At 43.2% G+C, this 21,765-nt stretch overlaps 1 long non-coding RNA gene across 1 annotated transcript; it reads left to right on the forward strand.

Annotated features, from left to right (window-relative positions):
• Positions 1-15,202: 15,202 nt before the first annotated feature.
• Positions 15,203-21,146, forward strand: LOC134350281 (uncharacterized). Its single transcript, XR_010018862.1, has 4 exons — positions 15,203-15,244; positions 17,956-18,103; positions 20,639-20,771; positions 21,120-21,146. It is a non-coding gene; the product is annotated as an uncharacterized LOC134350281 (long non-coding RNA).
• The last annotated feature ends 619 nt before the right edge of the window (positions 21,147-21,765 follow it).

Consider the following 21,765-nt stretch of genomic DNA (forward strand, 5'->3'; position numbering starts at 1 on the left):
GCAATGAATTCCATAGATTCATCACCCCTTTTCCAGCAGACCAATCATCCGATACAATGTCCTGTTGCTGCCTATAAGGAGTTTGTACATTCTCCCCGTGACCCTGTAGGTTTTGACACAAACCCTGTAACGGGTTGAAAAGGACCAGCAGAAATGGAACACACCTGGAGTCTGGTTTACTATAAAGTAAGACTATATTTATTACTACTACGAATTAATATCATTAAACTGAATAATACAATGCAGGTCACAAACTAATTTTTATATATATCCGTAAATGTGTGTGTGTGGATACAAGAAAAATAATAGTCTAGGAGGTGGATATCAGTCTTACAGCATTAGGTAAGTTTAAGCAGTTCAGTTCAGTTTGTGTTGCGTTGAGTTGAATTGATGGAGAGAGAGAGAGTTAATTGAGTTGATGTTCAAGTTGGCAGCTTTAGTTGTTCTTGCTTCCAACGTCTTCAGAGTCACTTCGTGTGACCCCCCCCCCCTCCCCCACACAGACACAGATGGACAGAGCCCCTTCTAGGGAACGGACTACTAACTCACGGCACAGGCTCACCACCAGCAGACTCCCACAGGCAAGCTCTTACCCGCACTGGTAATCACGGGTCAGAATTAATCGGTCCGTGGTCTCCACCCTCCTGGTGGTCTTAAACCCCACCAGTGGTTTCTCGGGTAGCTTCCGCAGTTCTCCCGTGTCGTGTCTCCTCTGCCATTACCAGACCAAAGGATCAACTTTTTATAAATTCCAACTGCCCGTTAGCTGAACCGCTCTGAGCTGTTACCATGGTGACTTCCCAGCTTGTGTCTCAGCTGGCGCCGTACTCTCTCTCTCTTTTAATTGCCTCCTTGTTCATTAGACTGCTGAACTTTCTAGCAGTTTCTCACCTGCATAACAGTTTCCTCCAGCTCCTCCAGTTTCCTCCCACAGTCCAAAGACGTACCAGTTGGTAGGCTAATTGGTCATTGTAAATTGTCCTGTGATGAGGCTATAGTTGCTGGGCACCTTGGCTTGGAGGTCTGGAAGGGCCGATTCCACACTGTATCTCAATAAACAATTATGAACTCCATCACGATATGAACTTCACAGCTGGTGAAAAGCTTTTGAAGGGTGAGCCAGTGAGTCAGTCCCCAGAGGTGGTTCACATTCCACCTCCTTCTTGGCAACATGCCACTGGTATAACTGATTCATGAATGCTTCAAGTTTCCTTGTTGGTGTGGTAGATACCAACAAGTGATAAAAGTGTCTTGTATGCCAGATCCTGCCAACCCAAGCTCAGTTTTTGTCCAGATTGTTATGGTGTTCCTCGTGAATAAAGGAGTTGTGCATGGAGCTGAGAACTGAGGAATAATAATACCAAATTCTCTTGACTTCCTAACATTTCAAAGACTTCTAACCTGCCCATTGATGTTTGCAAACTTTCCGTAGGACACAGAGTGCCTTCCTACCACAGTATCCTGATGCATGACACTGGTACCACATGCAGAAACATCTATTGGAAAATTTTCCTTTGGAAGCTGAACCTTAATTTAGTGATTTTGTATTCACAAACATATCTTGAAGGATTTTGCCTGAATCCTCATGGCATTGATAATTTAGGAGAAGCACTCAGAGAATGGGAGTCACTCGATAAGATGTAGCCTTTTGAAACCCAGGCTCCCTTCGACAAACCACAGTTTATTCACATTCTCTCTGTCTCTCTCTCCCTTTCTCTCTCTCCCTCTCTCTGCCCTTCTCTTTCCCTCTCTCCTATTCTCCCTCTCCCCTTCTCTCTCCTCTCCCCTATTCTTTCTGTCCCCTTTTCTCTCTCTCTTTCTCCTCTTCTTCTCTCTTCTTCTGTCTCCTCCTCTCTCTCTCTCTTCTTCTCTTTCTCTTTCTTTCTTTCTTCTTCTTTCTCTCTGCTCTATGCTTTCCCAACTACTTGGTCCACATGGAAACCTTACACTTGTATCTGCTCTTGTAAAGTCAACAACATTAAGAAGAATGGGATTAGATTAGAAGCAACTGGGGGTGGTGGTTTAGATTTTTTATCATGTATTGGATATTTGTTTTTAAGAAGAAAAGCATACCCACACAATATTAAGTATACAATATAATCAAAACAACTTTACTGACAGGACTCAATGTGTAACCACATACACATCTGGAGACATCTGGAGTCATTTATAATTATTTTAATACATGGGTAATGCTTAAGCAATTTCCTTCTCCAAGAACAGAAACGTGTTAAGTCTGGGCTATTACAGTAATTGACACCACTTACCTCTGTAGCCAGTAAAACCCTGGGAATATCTCTACCATGCATGTTGAAGCCAACATACCACGGCCGACATTTATGTTCCAATTATACAGAGCAGGCTTGCCAGCAAGTCCCACACACCAACGTAGATCAATAAAACATCGTTTCGTAGCATCTAATGATCGAGTAGTGTGGTGTCTCACTACTGGATCTCTGCCCATCGGTTACACTCGTCACCACATGTGAAGAAGTAACATCCACTTGCCTGGGTAAGTGCAGCTACAACAACACTCAGAAGGTTCTAGAGTCACAGGGTCATAGAGTATACAGAACAGATACAGGCCCTTCAGTCCAATCAGTCCATGCTGACCACATTGCAATTTCCCGTGTTCAGCCCATATCCCTCTAAGCCTTGCCCCTCCAAGTGCTTCATAAACATTATCATTGTACTTGCCTCAGCCACTCCCCCGGGAGATCGTTCAATATACCCATCCATTCTCTATGAAAAAGTTGCCCCCAGATCATTTTTAAATTTTTCTCCTCTCACTCTAAACCTACACCCCTTGGTTTTGGACTCCCCGTTCCTTCATTATGTACCATGTCATATGACATAGGCGATCATAGTTTTTCCATGAAGATCATTGTTCTTGGCAAATATTTCTACCTGAGTGGTTTGTCATTGCCTTCTAGGCAGCATCTTTACTAGATGGGTGACCCCAGCCATTATCAATACTCTTCAGAGATTGTCTGCCTGGCATCAGTGGTTGCATAACCAGGACTTGTGATCTCCACCGGCTGCTCATCCGACCACCCACCACCTGCTCCCATGACTTCACATGACCCTGATTGGGGGGCTAAGCTGGTGACCCTCAGGCTAGCGAAGGGAAGGAGCGCCTAACACATTCTTTAGTAAAGACATATCTCAACCCTGGGAAAAAGGCTGTTACCATTCACCTCATCCGTGACGCTCATCATTTTAAACTCTTCTGTAAGATCAACACACACAAAATGCTGGAGGACCCAATGAAGGGTCTTGGTCTGAAGTGTCAGGATTGAAAGGAAGAACTATAGTGGTTCAACAAGATAGTTCTCTGCCTTCTCAAGGTTAATTAGGAATGGCACTTCCTGAGGAGATTGAGCTGAGCGAGGCTTCCCACCCCCACTTTAACCAGATGCTTACAGAACACTATTGAGTGTGCCCTGGCCGGCTTCATCACTGTCTGGTACGGGAATTGCAAGGCATCTGACTCTGCATTGGATTGTGAGGACTGCTGAGAGAATCATTGGGGTCTCTCTGTCCCACCTGGGACATTTAGCAGAAGCGCTGCACTTACAGACCCCTCAGCATTGTCAAGGAAACTCCCACCCTCCATCTGTCCCATAATCTCCTACCGTCAGACAGAAGGTACCATAGTATAAGAACAAGAAGTGTTTGATTGGGTAGCAGCTTCTTCCCTGTGAGACTTCGGAACACCTTACACATTAGTTCACATCATTTATGACATCACAAGTAGCAGTATCCTGTTGCATATTTAGCTGCTCTATATGCCATATATGCACTCTATGTTAACTTGTACATCGGCAGAATACTTTTTTATCTGTCAATGAGTGTGTTAATATTATTTTACGTACTGTACTTGATCATATGTACTGTGTTCTGCACTTTGGTTCCTGAGAGATGTAGTTTTGTTTAGTTACATACATGTATACGATTGAATGGCAATAAACTTGAACTTGAAAAATAAATATTGGCCTTGACAATGATGTCTCCGTCCCTTTGAAAAATGCAAGCAATTCAGGACCTTGTTTAATTGTTTCAAGCTAATCAACATTAAATGTACCTATTGAAACCTATTGATAAGATTCTAACTCTCTAGTTACCAACTCAAAAATGTGATCACCTTTCATTCTGTCAGAAACCTCATATCAAGCGGTCATGGTAGAACTGACAGTTTGAGAAGGCATTTGAGTGTAGGAAGCCGAATAGCAGGAGCTGGTGGAGCAGTGTCAGAGACAGGGGTGGACGGCACGATGTGAACCTCTAGAGGTGGGGTGTAGAGATTTTGCTGGCTGCTCACCCTGCCGAACCTACTCCCTCCTTGTCATTATAGGGGCTGCGAAGAGAAATGCCAACAGGACTGTCACAGAAGCTACTGAGCAAGCCTCCAGACGGCCATGGATCAAGAGATGTGACTGTAACCCTTGCTGCTGAGACACAAGCCGGGGCCTGATCAACTCTGGCTGAGTCGCCTGGGCGAAGGTGTCTGATGTTAAAAGACTCAAAACACTTGATGACCCAAGGTTAATTACTGCTGACATGTCCCAATTCATCCTAGGATGTATTTCAGTATCATTTCCTTAACATCCTGCTTTAAATGGATAAAAGATCAGCTTAGTGTTTCCACTTCAAATTAAAGATGTTCCACTGAAGTTAATTCACCTTTCGCTGCCCTATATTTCAAAATTCGCTGATGATGCAAAACAAGGTGAGATTGTGAGTAGGGAGAAGCATGTAAAGATGATTTGTGATGAGTGAGAGCTTGGCAAGTGGGCGAGAACTGTCAGTTGGAATATAATGTGGATAAATGAGAGATCATCCACTTCAGCAGATAAAAATGTAAACTACAGAATCTTTTTTAGATGGTGACAGACTGGGAAATCCTGGTTCAGAGGGACCCAGGTGATCTTGCATGCAAATCTCTGAAATTAATGTGCAAATGAGGCAAGAAGGTGGAAGAAATGTTGGCCTTTGTTGTGAGAAACACATAAGGGGCTGGACAAATTCAGTGGGTTAGGCAGAATCCATGGAGGGAAATGGGCAGTCAGCACTTCAGTTCAGAACCCTCGGACTGAAAGTTAGAAGGGAGGTAACCAGCATTAAAAGCTGGAGGGAAGAGCTGGCAGGAGATGGGTGGATATAGGAAGGCAGAGGTGATAGGCAGATGGAAGAGAGAAGAATTTGAAGTATTTCAATCCAAAAGGTTGACTGTTCATTTCTCTTCACAGACCTGCCCAGCTCCTCCACCACCTTACTTGTTACTTCTGATTCAAGCATCCACAGTCTCTTGTGTCTCCATTTTATTGTGAGAAGAAGTAAAGATGACTTATTGTACGGTGATGAAATTGTTGATGTTGCCACCTCAGCGGTGTTAATAACTGCAAAACAATGACACCAGTATGCAATAAGAGATCTTAATCATCACCAGCTCCAGGAACCCAGGTTCAATCCTGATTTAGCATTGAACTTCAACATGAAATCATCACGGACGAGAGCGGGTGTTCAGCGCCATCTACCTGTGCGTGACCACTCTCTCTCTCTATCCCTTGCTTGTTGTTGTCGGAGGACTGTGTCTGCATGTGATGGTCTCTCTCTTTCCTCCTGCTTGTTCATTGCTCCAGGAGGAAGGTCCCTGCATTCGAATAGTGTCTCTCTCTCTCTCTCTCCCTCTTGTCCACTGCTCCAGGAGAAAGGTCCTTGTATTTCTCTGCCTCTCACTCACTGCTGCCAGAGGACAGTGTCTCTGTGTGACGGTCTCTCTCTCCCTCACTCTCATCCACTGCTCCAGGAAGAAGGTCCCTGCATTCGAACAGTGTCTCTCTCCCTCAGTCTCGTCCACTGCTCCAGGAGGGAGGTCCCTGCATTCGAATGGTCTCCCTTGCCCTCTTGCTCGATGCTGCCAGAAGATGATGCCAGAGTCCTGTGTCTTGAGCAAGGTTTAACTGACATGGTTTATGGATTGGACTCTGTCATTCATACGGTGTTATGTTTCTGGTTTCTGGTCTCCTTTTTTTGTTGCGATTTTGTGCCATTTTTGATTGGGGAAGACTGACTCTGCGGCCCGAAGATAATGAATGGCACAGCGTTAGATTGAATGGAACTGAGCTGAACTGAATACACCTGACTGGTTCAATCATTTGAGGTTCGATGTTTTATACTCTGTGGTTTTGCTCTTTTTTTGCCATTTGCATGATTTGCTCTTTCCTTTTGTGTGTTGTGGTTTTGTTGTATTTCTTTGAACGGGCTCCATGGTTTTCCTTTCTTTGTTTTGTGGCTGTCTGTGGAGAAGGCGAATCTCAGGGTTGTATACTGTATACATACTTTGATAATAAATGTACTTTGAATATTTGAATTTCTACATTTTCCCGGTGACTGTATGGATTTCCACTGGGAGCTCTGGTTTCCTCCCAAATCCCAAAGATATGCTGGTAGATTAACTGTCCACTGTAAATTATCCCTTAATAAGTGAGAAAAGAAACAAAGCACTGACCAAGAGAGAATAACTTGCAGCGCTACAGTGAACTGAAATGAGGGAGAGGGTAGAATTACTCTGCTGGGAGATAGCATGGACTCAATAGGCTGAATATCCTCTTTTTTTTAGATTATGAAGACACACAGTCCTCTTTTATTGTCATTTATTAATGCATGCAGTAAGAAATGATACAATATTTCCTCCGGTGTGATAACACAAAACACAGGACAGACCAAGACTGAAAAAACCAACAAAACCACATAATTATAACGTATAGTTACAACAGTGCAACAATACCATAACTTGATGAAGAAGTCCATGAGCACAGTAAAAAGTTCAAAGTCTCTCAAATGTCCCACACCTCACGCAGACGGGAGAAGGAAGAAAAACTCTCCCTGCCATGCCCGACCACAGTCCAACTCTGATTCATCCAAAAACTTCGAGCCTCCAATCAGCTCTCCGACACCGAGTACTGAGCGCCATCTCTATCTGAATGATTCGACCTCAATCTCAGTCGCCAACAGCAGGCAAAGCCTGGGATTTTGAGGCCTTTCCTCTGAAAGATTCTCGATCGCACAGTAACAACAGCAGTGAACTGGCGTTTCACAAATTTCTCCAGATGTTCCTCTGTGCTTTCACGTCTGTCTCCATCAAATTAGAATTGTCCATGGCCCCTATTTAACAGATATGATATCATTTTTCACCGGAGGGCTGCGGACGCGCGGCGCGCTGCTCTCTCTCCTCCTGCCCTTCTGTGTCAAAGAGCGCCTTGCTGAGATTATACGTTTAGAAATATGTACAATTTTGTTTTTCCTATCTCAGAATAAAGTAAATGCAATAAGGTTTTACCAGCTCCTGGGTAGGCTGGTGTGCTGAATGAGGCAAGAGGCCGATGTTATACCGATGTAACAGAGAATGAGAGGTGGTCTCAATGAAACCATCCAAGTCCTTGCAGGGTTTAGTGTAGGGTTTAGCATTAACACTGTACAATGCCAGTGACCAGCATTGAGGGTTCAATTCCCACCACTATCTGTAAAGAGCTTGTACGTTCTCCCCGTGACCAAGTGGGCTTTCCTCAGGGTGCTCCGGTATCCGCCACATTCAAAAGACATGCGGGCTCATTGGTTAGTTGATCACATGGGTGTAATTGGGTAATATGGGCTCATTTGGATCAGAAGCTCCCGTTACCATGCTGTATCTCTAAGTTGAAAATTACAACGTGAGAGGAAGAAATATTTCCTCACTCACAGGGGATGGCTCTTCGGGAGAGCTGAGGGGTCTCAGAAATTTCGGGATACGACAACATGAGCTGAAGAAGGCGGTCAACCATTGAAAGTGGTGAATTACAGAGCATATTTGAAGGGCAAGACAGCTTTGTCCCTGATCCCATTTTTAATATTCCTATGGTTCACCAGGAGGATACAAAATAGCCCAAAATGACACAGTGAAAATAACCTTAGTGTAATTTTTAAATTGTAATCAAAAGATGGCCAGCACCTTTTCTCTGAAAGAAAATCTGCGCAAGCAATTAATATTCAGCAGGGTGTGTGTAGCGAGTGCGCGATGCGTTCACGAGCAAAAGACAATTCATCTTCAAAAGAAGACTGTAATTACGACACCTTTACTTGCAAGAAAGAAGCTCCTTTCTGAACAGGTCATTGTGCCTTTGTTCCACTGACCCTGCTTTTACAAGAGAGGGAAAAAAAGATACTGGAACAAATAAAGATGAACTGAGGCATTTAACTGTAAAGATACTGAACATGAAAGCATTTTGCTCCAGTAAAAATACAAAAGGAAATTGAAGAGTATCAGAGTTCTCAGTGCAAAGGATATGAAACAATATAGGTTCCTTATTCAAACTGTGGGTGATATTAAATAATGGTTAATTACCATAATTATTGTCATACCTTCTTTCGCATGTAAAACATACCTAAAGAAATTACAAATGAAAAGGGAGGATTCTCCCTTCACAAAACCACTTTGAAGGTTTGAGATCTTCCAGCTGCCCTGCAAGACAATAAATTATCCTCCCCTTGCAATGATGAAAAATGCTAGCAGTTATTTTAAGTATCAGATATCATTCATCTCCATTGTGGAGACCCAAGACAGCCGAGCCATCCTGTGTCCACAGCTAGTACCCGTACCAACACACGTTGCCATACAGAGGTCACTGCTTTGCTTGTGCTTTCGAATGTAAGACCATTACAGCTGAATAAAGGAAAAGGCCATTCAGCCTGCTTCACAGCTCAAATGGGTCATGGCTGATTCAACATTCTTCATCCACTTTCCTGCACTTTTCCATAAACCTCAATTCTCCTGGGTAGGCAGGTGTGCTGAATGAGGCAAGAGGCCGACTCCCGATTCCCCTGAGTTGGGAGGAGAAGATGGCGGCGCGACGCAGCGCGTGCAGCTCTCCGGTGAAATGATATCATATTTGTAAGTAGGGTGCCGTGCACAATTCTGATTTGATGGAGACAGACGTGAGAAGGCACAGAGGAACATCTGGAGAAATTTCTGAAATGCCCGGTTCACTGCCGCTGCTACTCTGCGATCAAGAATCTCCGGAGGGAAGGCCCCAAAATCCCCGGCTTTGCCTGCTGTTAGTGACTGAGGCTGGGGTCGAAGTGTTCGGCAGAGATGGTGCTCGGTACTCGGTGTCTGAGGGCTGATCGGAGCTTGAAGTTTTCGGACGACTCAGAGTCGGACTGTGGTCAGGCATGGCAGGGAGAGTTTTCTTCCTTCTCCCGTCTGCGTGACATGTGGGACTTTCGAGAGACTTTGAACTTTCTTACTGTGCCATGGCCTGTTCTTCATCAAGTTATGGTATTGTTGCACTGTTGTAACTACATGTTATAATTATGTTATAATAACCAGGGTGCTCAAAGCCTGTGCCCCTCAGCTATGTGGAGTACTTCGCCATGACTTCAACCTGAGCCTGAGGCTCCGGAGGGTTCCTGTGCTGTGGAAGGTGTCCTGCCTCGTCCCTGTGCCGAAGACGCAGCACCCCAGTGGCCTCAATGACTACAGACCGGTGGCATTGACCTCCCACATCATGAAGACCCTGGAGAGACTTGTTCTGGAGCTGCTCCGGCCTATGGTTAGGCCACACTGAGATCCCCTCCAGTTCGCCAACCAGCCCCGACTAGGAGTTGAGGATGCTATCGTCTACCTGCTGAACAGTGTCTATGCCCACCTGGACAAGCCAGCGAGCACTGTGAGGGTCATGTTTTTTGACTTCTCCAGTGGGTTCAACACCATCCGCCCTGCTTTGCTGGGGGAGAAGCTGACAGCGATGCAGGTGGATGCTTCCCTGGTATCATGGATTCTTGATTACCTGACTGGCAGACGACAGTATGTATGCTTGCAACACTGTGTGTCCGACAGAGTGATCAGCAGCACTGTGGCTCCATAGGGGACTGTCTTGTCTCCCTTTCTCTTCACCATTTACACCTCGGACTTCATCTACTGCACAGAGTCTTGTCATCTTCAAAAGTTTTCTGATGACTCTGCCATAGTTAGATGCATCAGCAAGCGAGATGAGGCTGAGTACAGGGCTACGGTGGGAAACTTTGTCACATGGTGTGAGCAGAATTATATGCAGCTTAATGTGAAAAAGACTGAGGAGCTGGTGGTAGACCTGAGGACAGCTAAGGCAATGGTGACCCCTGTTTCCATCCAGGGGATCAGTGTGGACATGGTGGGGGATTACAAATACCTGGGGATACGAATTGACAATAAACTGGACTGGTGTAAGAACACTGAGGCTGTCTACAAGAAGGGTCAGAGCCGTCTCTATTTCCTGAGGAGACTGAGGTCCTTTAACATCTGCCGGACGATGCTGAGGATGTTCTACGAGTCCGTGGTGGCCAGTGCTATCATGTTTGCTCTTGTGTGCTGGGGCAGCAGGCTGAGGGTAGCAGACACCAACAGAATCAACAAACTCATTCGTAAGGCCAGTGATGTTGTGAGGATGGAACTGGACTCTCTGACTGTGGTGTCTGAAAAGAGGATGCTGTCCAAGTTGCATGCCATCTTGGACAACGTCTCCCATCCACTACATAATGTACTGGTTGGCCACAGGAGCACATTCAGCCAGAGACTCATTCCACCGAGATACAACACAGAGCATCATAGGAAGTCATTCTTGCCTGTGGCCATCAAACTTTACAACTGCTCCCTTGGAGGGTCAGACACCCTGAGCCAATAGGCTGGTCCTGGACTTATTTCCTGGCATAATTTACATATTACTATTTAATTATTTATGGTTTATTACTATTTAATTATTTATGGTGCAACTAACAAAAACCAATTTCCCCCAGGATCATTAAAGTATGACTATGACTAATTATGTGGATTTTGTTAGTTTTTCAGTCTTGGTCTGTCCTGTGTTTCTGTGAATATTGTATCATTTCTTAATGCATGCATTACTAAATGACAATAAAAGAGGACTGCATGTCCTCATAATCTAATTGAAATATCTCATATCACAAATAAACAACTATTTGACTCAACCCATCCAAGCCAATCAAAATGTCTATCTAAGCAAATCCCATCTGCCTGAATTTTGCCCATCAGGCACATGAATACCATAATTTCTACCATCAGGCAGGAGACTCCGATGCATAAAAACAAGAATGGATAGGATGGGAAACAATTTCTTCCCTCAGGCCATTAGGCTTCTGAACTCCCTGCCTCATCGCATTCGAAGTGTTGCTGGTTAATCTGTTCCTGTAAATTACAGAATTTAATTTATGCACTTTAGTTTGTTATTAATGTGTTATTCATCTGTCGATTTTATCGTTACCTTCGTAAGTTATCGTGTGTAATGTTTGTTTTGTGTTCGACTGCGCTTTACATCCCGGTTCAGAGAAATGTCTACTTTCTATATACATTATATGATAATGTATGTTATATACACTTATATAGTTACCATAAATGACAATAAACTTGACTCAAATTGAATTGACATGAATCCAAATGTCTTTTAGATATTGTAATTACTCCCATCTCCACAGCTTCTTTTGGTATGTTATTTGTGTGAAAAAGTTGTCCCTCAGGACAGAGACAGAAGAAAGGAAGTTATAGGCCTAATAGTCTAACCTCAGTGGTTGGGAAAATATTGGAGTCAATTGTTAAGGATGTGGTTTCAGGGTACTTGGAAGCACATGATACAATAGGCCTTAGTCATCATGATTTACTTAAGGAGAAATCTTGCCGGACAAATTTGTTGGAATTCTTTGACAAAATAAAAGCATGATAAAAAAATCAGAGAATTGGTGGATGCTGTGTACTTGGATTTTCAGAAGGCTTTTGACAAGGTGTTACACCTGAGGCCATGAGCTCATGGTATTACAGAAAAGATTCTAGCATGTAGCGAAGAGTGGAAATAAAGGGAGCCTTACACACAAAATGCTGGAGGAACTCAGCAGGCCAGGCAGCATCTATGGAGAAAAGTACAGTTGATGTTTCAGGCTGAAATGTCAACTGTACTTTTTTTTTCATGGATACTGCCTGTCTTGTTGAGTTCCTCCAGCATTTTGTGCATGTTGATCAGATTTCCAGATTCTGAAGATTTTCTCTTGTACAAGGGGAGCCTTTTTTAGTTGGCTGCCTGAATTGCACAGAGGTCTGTGTTGGGACACCTTCGTTTTGTGTTATATGTCATTGATTTGGATGATGGAATTGATGGCTTTGTGGCCAAATTTGCAGATGATACCAAGATAGATTGAAGGGCAAATAGTTTTGAGGAAGCAGAGAGGCTACAGAAGCACTTAGACTAGTGGTCACCAACCTTTTTAAGCCCAAGATCCCTTACCTCGACCTTAGTGAAAGGCAAGATCTACCTACTAAATTGTTTAGAGAAAAAAAAATAGCTCAGATTGTACTTCCAATTTGAGGCCTTTTATTTGGGCTAATTGTATTTGAATTACACAAAATACTCTTGTCAAACTTTCAAATTAATTCAAACAAGAAAACACTGTAACTAGCATATCAAACAGGCCATAGCTGTCTTTCTTTAAGAATATTACAATACTTCACACATTTATTCTAAGTTTCGTTATTTAATTTTATTTCAACACAAAAAATAAATGAATAAAAATTGACTGTTGCACTCAGTGTGATCACTGGGGCTGAATAGTTTTTGCTAGTTCACTGAAATTTGGCTCATAACTACAGACAGCCAGTCTGAGACAGTCTGTGAGGTGTCTGTCAGTAAGACAGCTCCTGTACTTAGATTTAATAATTTTCATCTGTGAGAATGCAATTTCACATAGATAAGTTGACCCGAAGTAGGCACTGACTTTTAGTGCTATAAAACCAACGCACACACTGCGCATTGCTGGGGCCCCACCAGTAGTAATTGCCACCAGTTTATGAATGGGGATTTTATTTTCACGGACATTTTTTTTAAAGTCATTGTAAATATCCTCACCTCTCCTTCTCTCCTTTAATTGCAAAAGAGTGAAGAAGTTCTCCTTTGTTATAAAATCCTGGAAAGCCATTCTGACAAATGCAACAAGCTGAGCTGTTTGCATTACATCCAGTGATTCCTTGAACTGTAGCGAAAAATATTCACAGAGTGACAAGTCCTTTAACACTTGTCGATCCACGTCCTCTGACAATGACTCTACCCTCCTTGTCACTGTTGCAGGGCCAAGCGGTATATTATGTATTGCGGTTGTGATGTCATTTTTGTTTTTAAAGTCATTAAAAACAGTCTCTGCGGTAATGGCCATTGCTTCCTTGAATAAATCGCCATCTGTTAACGGTTTCTTGTATTTAGCCAAAAGGTGACTTACATGAAATGATGCTTCAATAGCAGCCTTATTTTGAGCAGCATGTCTTGCGAAAAACGATTGCCGGGCCTTCAACCCCGATTTCAGCTCCTCAACTTTCCTGGCACGGATTGCTTTCTTTGGGGGGGTAGATGTCTTTAAATTTCTGGTGGTTGGTGTTGTGGTGCCGCTCCAGATTCCCTCTTTTAGTCAGTGCTTGTGTTTGGTGGCACAACATACATACACACTTGTCTTTCACCGAGGTAAACAGAAATTCCTCTTCCCATTCTGGATGGAATTTGTACGTTTTCACCTTCTTTTTTGGAGTCTCCGTCATGCAATCAGGATATCACCAGCGAGTGCCGTATATTGATGTTTGCAACAGTCTGCAATCTTATCTAATCTGATTGGTCACTTTGATGCAGCACTAGCTACGCTGAAAACGCGGTGCATGGCGGGGTGCTACACACATGCGCACTGGGAAGAAAGAACGGAACTAAAACCCGCAACCCGGAAACAATCTCTCTTTACAAACAGCTTTCAGTAGCAAAAGTATTGCTATATTACCATTATCCGAATTAGTATTACTTATTTTTATAATGCTCACATTAGAACAGTACTTGTGTATTTATTTTTGATTTTTTTTCGGGGTCTACTGGGAAAATCTCAAAGATCGACCAGTCAATCGTGATCGATGGGTTGGCGACCACTAACTTAGACTGATTAGGAGAATGGGCAAAGAAGTGGCAGAGGGAATACAGTGTCAGGAAGTGTATGGTCATGTACTTTGGTGGAGGAAGTAAAAGGGTGGACTATGTTTTTAAATGGAGAGAAAAGTCAAAAATCTGAGATGCAAAGAGACTTGGGAGTCTTCCTGCAGGATTCCCTAAAGGTTAATTTGTAGGTTGAGCCAGCGCTGAGGAAGGCAAAAATGGTGTTACATTCATTTTGAAAGGACTAGAATATAAATCAAGGAGAATGTAATTCTCGGGCTTCATAAGGCACCAGTGAGGCCTCACTTGGAGGACTGTCAGCAGTTTTAGGCTCCTTATCTGAGAAAGGGTATGCTGACATTAGAGAGGGTTCAAAGGAGGTTCACAAAAATGATCCCAGGATTGAAAGGCTTATAATATGAGGAGCGTTTGGGCCTGTACTCAATGGAATTCAGAAGAATGAGGGGGTATCACATCGAAACCTATCGAATATTGAAAGGCCTCAATTGAGTGGATTTGGAGAGGATGTTTCCTATGTTAGGGGGGGTCTAAGTCCAGAAGACACAGCCTCAGAATGGAGGGATGTCCATTTAGAATGGAGATGAGGATGAATTTCTTTAGGCAGACAGTGGTGAATCTGTGGAATTCATTGCCACGGGTGGCTGTGGAGGCCAAATCATTGAGTATATTGAAGGCAGAGGTTGAGAGATTCTTGATTAATCAGGGCATGAAAGAATATGGAGAGAAGGCAGGGGATTGGGGCTGAGAGGAAAATGGATCAGCCATGATGAAATGGCGGAGCAAACTCAAGGGCCAAATGGCCCAATTCTGCTTGTATACCTTATGATCTTATGGTCCAATTTAAATCTTTCCCGTCTCACATTAAGTCTAGTTTGTCTAGTTTTAAACTCTGCTGCCTTGGGACAAAGACTGTGACCATGCCCCATCTCTATCTATCTCAACCCCATCAATTCAAGGATTCTGCCCCAGAGTACTCAGCACCAAGGAGACCCGCAGGCTCACTATCCTCTGAGAGAAGAAATCCTTCGTCGCCTCAGTCCAAAATGGGTTCCCTTTATTCTTAGACTATACCCTCTGATTCTGTACTGTCCAGTGAGAAGAAACATGTCCTTGGCTAGCTCCCAAGAATCTTATTTCTATAATTATCCTCTCTGAATGCCAGATGACGGGGGTTTGCCTTTTCTATTTCCTCTGCATCACTCAGCTGATCAAGTAACCGTACTCTCCCTTTATATGTGAAGGTAAGAAATTCGAGTGGATCTTCTGAGAGTCAGCAAGGCCCATGAGCTTGAATTGAATTGACTTTCATTCTTACATCCTTCACATACACGAGGAGTAAACACCTTTACGTCAGGTCTCAGTCTAAATGTGCCATGAGCAATTTATAGTAATTTGTAATAAATAGTACGTACAACAGGACAGTCAATACAGTATAGAAATACAATTATATCAGCATGAATTAATCAGTCTGATGGCCTAGTGGAAGAAGCTGTCCCGGAGCCTGTTGGTCCTGGTTTTTATGCTCTTGTTCTGTTTCCCGGATGGTAGCAGCTGGAACAGTTTGTGGTTGGGGTGACTCCGGTTATCAATGATCCTTCAGGCCCATTTTAAGCACCTGTCTCTGTAAATGTCCTGAACAGTGAGAAGATCACATCTACAGATGCGCTGGGCTGTCTACACCACTCTCTGCAGAGTCCTGCGATTGAGGGAAGTACAGTTCCCATACCAGGCAGTGATACAGCCAGTCAGGATGCTCTCAATTGTGCCCCTGTAGAAAGTCCTTAGAATTTGGGGATCCATGCCAAATTTCTTCAACCATCTGAGGTGAAAGAGGTACTGTTGTGGTTTTCTCTCCACACAGGCGTGTATGTACAGACCATGTGAGGTCCTTGGTGATGTGTATGCCAAGGAACTTAAAGCTGTTCACTCTCTCAACCCCAGATCCACTGATGTCGATAGGGGTTAGCCTGTCTCCATTCTCCTATAGTCCACAACTAGCTCCTTTGTTTTTGCAACATTGAGGGAGAGGTTGTTTTCTCGACACCAATGTGTCAGGGTGATGACTTCTTGATAGCTTGCTGGCTGTATGGCATCAGCATCATCTCAGTTCTACCAATGTGCTCCCAGGAGCACCTTCCTTTTTCAAAGCTCGCCCCAGTTAACTGGTAAAACCCTACAGTTTTCTGATCTTAAATAGCCTGCTCTATCCCTGAACTTCACTATGGTTTTTGCAGAAACCAAAGGTGTCACTCTGAACTGTACATTGTCCCTTTGTGGGCTGACATTGCGAAGTCTTACCAGTAAAGAGTGATGAAAGTTCCAGGCTCCACACAACCCCTTCTCCCAAACCCTTTCACTCCATCCTTTTCCAAACCTACAAACCTTCACTTCTTTGAACTATGGGAGGAAATCAGCATGCTCACAGGAAGAATGTAAAAGCTTCTTACAGAGCATGCCAGAATTGAACTCCAAACTCTGATGACCAAACCTGTAAAGATCATAAGAGATAGGAGCACAATATAGGCCATTCAGGCAATCAAGTCTGCTCTGGCATCCCATCATGACTGATCCCCAATCTCACTCAATCCCTTACACCTGCCTTCTCGCAATATCATTTGATGTTCTGACAATCCAAAACTGTCCACCTCTGCTTTAAGTTTATCCATGGACTTGGCCTCCACCACAGTCTTTGGCAGAACATTCCACAGTTTCACTAATCTCTGGCCAAAAGAATTCCTCCTTCATTCTGTTCTAAAAGGTCACCCCTCAATTTTGAGGTTGTGCCCTTTGGTTCTAGATAATCCCACCACAGAAAACATCCTTTCCACATACACCTTATCTAGTCCTTTCAATGTTCAGTATGTTTCAATGAGATCCCCCAGCATTCTTCTAAATTCCAGTGGGTACAGGCCCAAAGCTGCCAAATGTTCCTCATATTTTAACACCTTCATTCCTAGAATCATCCTCATGAACCTCCTCTGGACTCACTCCAATGACAATACATCCTTTCTGAGATATGGGGCCCCAAATTGTTGACGATACGCCAAGTGCAGCCTGACTAGTGTCATATAAAGTCTCAGCATTATCTCCTTGCTTTTATATTCTATTCCCCTTGAAATAAATGCCAACATTACCTTTGCCTTCTTTAGCACAGACTCATCCTGTAAATTAACCTTCCAGGAGTCTTGCAAGAGGACTCCTAAGTCCCTCCGCCCTCTGATGTTTGAATTTTCTCATCATTTAGAAAATAGTCTGCACTATTGTTCCTTTTACCACAATGCATTATCATACATTTCCCAACACTGTATTCCTTCTGCCACTTTTTTGTCCATTTTTCCAATTTGTCTAAGTCCTCCAGCAAGCGCATTGCTTCCTTAGCACTACCTACCCCTCCACCTATCTTTGTATCTTCTGCAAACTTAGCCACAAAGCCATCAATTCCATGAGCTAAGTAATTGACAAACAATGTGAAAAGTAGTGGTCCCAATACTGACCCCTGAAGAACACCGCCAGTCAGTGGCAACCAACCAGAAAAGGCCCCCTTTATTTCTATTCGCTGTCTCCTGCCTGTCAGTCACTTATCTATCAATGCCAGTATTTTTCCTGTAATGCCACAGGATTTTAGCTTGTTCAGCCTCATGTGTGGCACCTTATGATAAAATAGCAGACTCCATGGGCCGAATGGCCGAATTCTGCTCCTTTGTCTTATGGTCTTATGGTCTTATCAAATGCATTCTGTAAATCCAAGTAAATTACATCCACTGCCTCTCCTTTGTCTTCAAAGAACTCCATCAGATGTCAGGCAAGATTTCCCTTCGCAGAAATAAGAATTTGACTTATCTTATCATTAGTCTCCAAGTACCCCAAAACCTTAATAATAGACTTCAACAATTTCCCAACCACTGAGGTTAGGCTAACTGGCCTATAATTTCCTTTCTTTTGCCTTCCTCAGTTCTTAAAGAGTGGAGTGACATTTACAATATTCCAGTCCTCTGGGACCATGCCAGAATCAAGTGATTCTTGAAAGATCATGACCAATGCATTTATTATCTCTTCAGAAACCTCTCTCAGGATTCTGCGATGTAGTCCATCTAGTCCAGGTGAGTTATCCACCTTAATACCTTTCAGTTTGCCAAGCACTTTTCCTTTGTAATATCAATGGCACTCACTCATGCTCCCTGACACCCATGGACCTCTGGCAAACTGCTAGTGTCTTCCACAGTGAAGACTAATGCAAAGTAGTCATTAAGTTCATCTGCCATTTCTTTGGAGTGTCATCCCCCATTACTACCTCACTAGAATCATTTTCCATGGTCCAATATCAACTCTCCTTTTACTCTTTATATAACAGACAAAAACTTTTAGGATCCTGCTTTATATTATTGGCTAGTTTACCCTCATATTTTATCTTTTCCTTTCATATGGCTTTTTTAGTTGTCTTTTGTTAGATTTAAAGAGCTTCCCAATCATCCAACTTCCTATTCACTTTTACTGCCTTATATGCCCTTTCCTTAGCTTTTAGAAAACCTACAGCACAATACAGGCCCTTCGGCCCACAAAGCTGTGCCGAACATGTCCTTACCTGAGAAATTACCTAGGGTTACCCATAGCCCTCTATTTTTCTGAGCTCCATATACCTGTCCAGGAGTCTCTTACAAGACCCTATCATATCCACCTCCACCACTGTCGCCGGCAGCCCATTCCACGCACTCACCACTCTCTGCGTAAAAAACTTACCCCTGATATCTTCTCTGTACCTCCTTCCAAGCACCTTAAAACTGTGCCCTGGGAAAAAGCCTCTGACTATCCACATGATCAATGCCTCTCATCATCTTACACACCTCTATCAGGTCACCTCTCATCCTCTGTCGCTCCAAGGGAAAAAGGCCGAGTTCACTCAACCTATTCTCATAAGGCATGCTTCCCAATCCAGGCAACAGCCTTGTAAATTTCCTCTGCACTCTTTCTATGGTTTCCACATCCTTCCTAAGTGAGGCGACCAGAACTGAGCACAGTACTCCAAGTGGGGTCTGACCCGGGTCCTATAAAGGTGCAACGTTACCTTTCGGCTCCTGAACTCAGTCCCACAATTAATGAAGGCCAATGCACCATATGCTTTCTTAACCACAGAGTCAGCCTGCGCAGCAGCTTTGAGTGTCAGTCCTTGTCAGCTATGGTTGCCTGCCCTTGCCATTTGAGATCTTCTTCTGTGAGACATTTCTATCCTGCACCTTGTGAACTATTCCCAGAAAATTCAGCCACCTCTGCTCTGCCATCATCCCTGCCAGTATCCTCCTCCAATCCACCTGGTCAAGCTCCTATCTCATGTCTCTTTAATTCCCTTTATTCCATTGTGCTACTGATCAAGTCAAGTCAAGTCAAGTCGCTTTTATTGTCATTTCAACCATAACTGCTGGTACGGTACACAGTAAAAACGAAACAACGTTCCTCCAGGACCACAGTGCTACCTGAAACAACACAAAACTACACTAGACTACGTGAAACAACACAAAACTACATTAGACTTCAGGCCAACACGGAACTACATAAAGTGCACAAAACAGTGCAACTCAGTACAATAATTAATAAACAAGACAATAGGCACAGTAAAGGACAAAATACAATACAATAATAAACAATGTAAATGTAAACAATGTAAACAACTTTTAGCAGGAATTGAGAAACATGTGACTTCTGCTTCTCCCTCTCAAATTGCAGTATTAATTCAATCATATTATGATCACTGCCTCCTACGGATTCCTTTACATTAAGCTCCCTAATCTGGTTTATCACACAACACCCAATCTAAGCTGCTCTAAAAAGTCATCTTGTAGCCATTCAACAAATTCCCTTTCTTGCAAACCAACACCAAGCTGATTTTCCCAATCGCTTTGCATATTGAAGTGCCCCATTCCAATTGTGCAATTTCCCTTTTCACTTGTCTTTTCCAGCTCCCTTTGCAATCTCAACCCCAGATCTTGGCTACTATTTGGAGGCCTATATATGATTCCCATAATGGTTTTTTCACCCTTGCAGTTTCTTAACTTCACCCACAAAGATTCAACATTCTCTGACCTGCTGTCACCTCTTTCTAAAGATGTAATTTCATCTCTTACCAACAGAGCCACACCACCGCCTATGCCTTCCTGCCTGTTCTTGCGATACAAAGTATATCCTTTGATGTTAAGCTCCCAACTATGGCCTTCTTTCAGCCATGATTCAGTGATGCCCGCAATGTCACGCTGACCAATCTCTAATTGCATCACAAGTTTGTCCACCTTATTCCAAATGCTACGCGCATTTAAATACAGCACCTTCAGTCTGCATTCTTCGCCCTTTAGAACTTTGCCTCTGTGGAACAATTTAACTCTTTGCTGTGTCTGTATTTCTACCGAATCATTGGTAAAAGTGTCACACTAACAGGTATGCTACCATGGCTTATTATTGTTGCTCTGTATACCGTTTACTTTGTGAGTTTCACATGAGCAAGGAATCTCATTGCACCCTGGAATGTGATAATAAACTATTCCAAATCTGAAAGACATAATGGAAATGGTAAAGGGTATTGAAGAAGAAAAAGAGGCTGGTTAATTAGGCAGCACATAATGCTATTTCTTTTCCCACTTCTTCTGCAGCTGACCCACCAGCACTTTTCCGTAACTGACATTAAAATTGAACTTGGCAAAAGTACAACCTTCCTAAAGCAAAGAGAAGGAACGATAGAACCATTTTCATATCTAAGAAATATGGGCTTAATTCTCAACTAAGGTAAGCTTTCAATATTTAATGTCGTGCAGAAGAAGCATTAAACAAATTTGAAGCTTCGCTTCAGTGTTCTGAGAAATTCATTATAAAGTGATGTTGTAGGTCATACGGGGGCCAGTTCAGCAATAACTTGAGGAACCACATTACAGCAGGCAAGCTGTCGAATGGGCTTATTCTCCAAAGATCCAAGATGAGATCTTTGACAAAGTTTTCTGCTTCCAATGTTTTGGGAGCGACCCCTCTGTGAGGGGCGCCACAGTCCTGTGGTGGTTACCATGACGTTATTACAGCTTGGGGTGTCCGCAGCTCAGATTGCAATTTCTGTAAAGAGTTTGTGTGTTTTCCCCATAGGATTTGCTCCGAGTGCTACAGTTTCCTCCCACGGTCCAGAGACATACAGGTTAGTAGTAGGGTATTTGGTCATTGTAAATTGCCATGTGATTAAGCTAGTGTTAAATAGGTGGGTTGTTGGACAGCTGGAAGGGCCTGTTCCATGCTGTATCTCTAAACAAACGAGAGGACATCCCATTGATGAAAGCCGCTCTTTAGACCGCCGGCTACAAAATAGATCCAGGTTCAATTCCCACCACTGTCTGTAAGGAGTCTGTACATTCTTCCTGTGACTGCGTGGGTGTCCTCTGGGTGCTCAGGTTTCTGCCCATATTCCAAAGATTCACGGATTCGAGTTAGTAAGTTGTGGGCATAATATGTTGGCACCAGACACAAGCCAATATTTGTGGGCTGCACCCAGCACGTCCTTGGATGTGTTAGTCATTGATTAAAATGACGCATTTCACTGTTTGTTTCAATGTTTCAATATATCTGTAACAAATAAAGCTAATCTTATAATCTTACTTTGTCTCTAGTCTTTGGAAGCCTGTAGGAAGGATATTTGAAGATCAATACTTCAGCCTGGCACCTAGCTCATATTCTACTAAACAGCAGTGATTCTCTCACCACTGTGACTGAGTCAAGAGCAACTTCCAAAGGACACTTC

The sequence above is a fragment of the Mobula hypostoma genome, chromosome 8 (genome assembly GCF_963921235.1).
Source record: "Mobula hypostoma chromosome 8, sMobHyp1.1, whole genome shotgun sequence".
NCBI lineage: Eukaryota > Metazoa > Chordata > Chondrichthyes > Myliobatiformes > Myliobatidae > Mobula > Mobula hypostoma.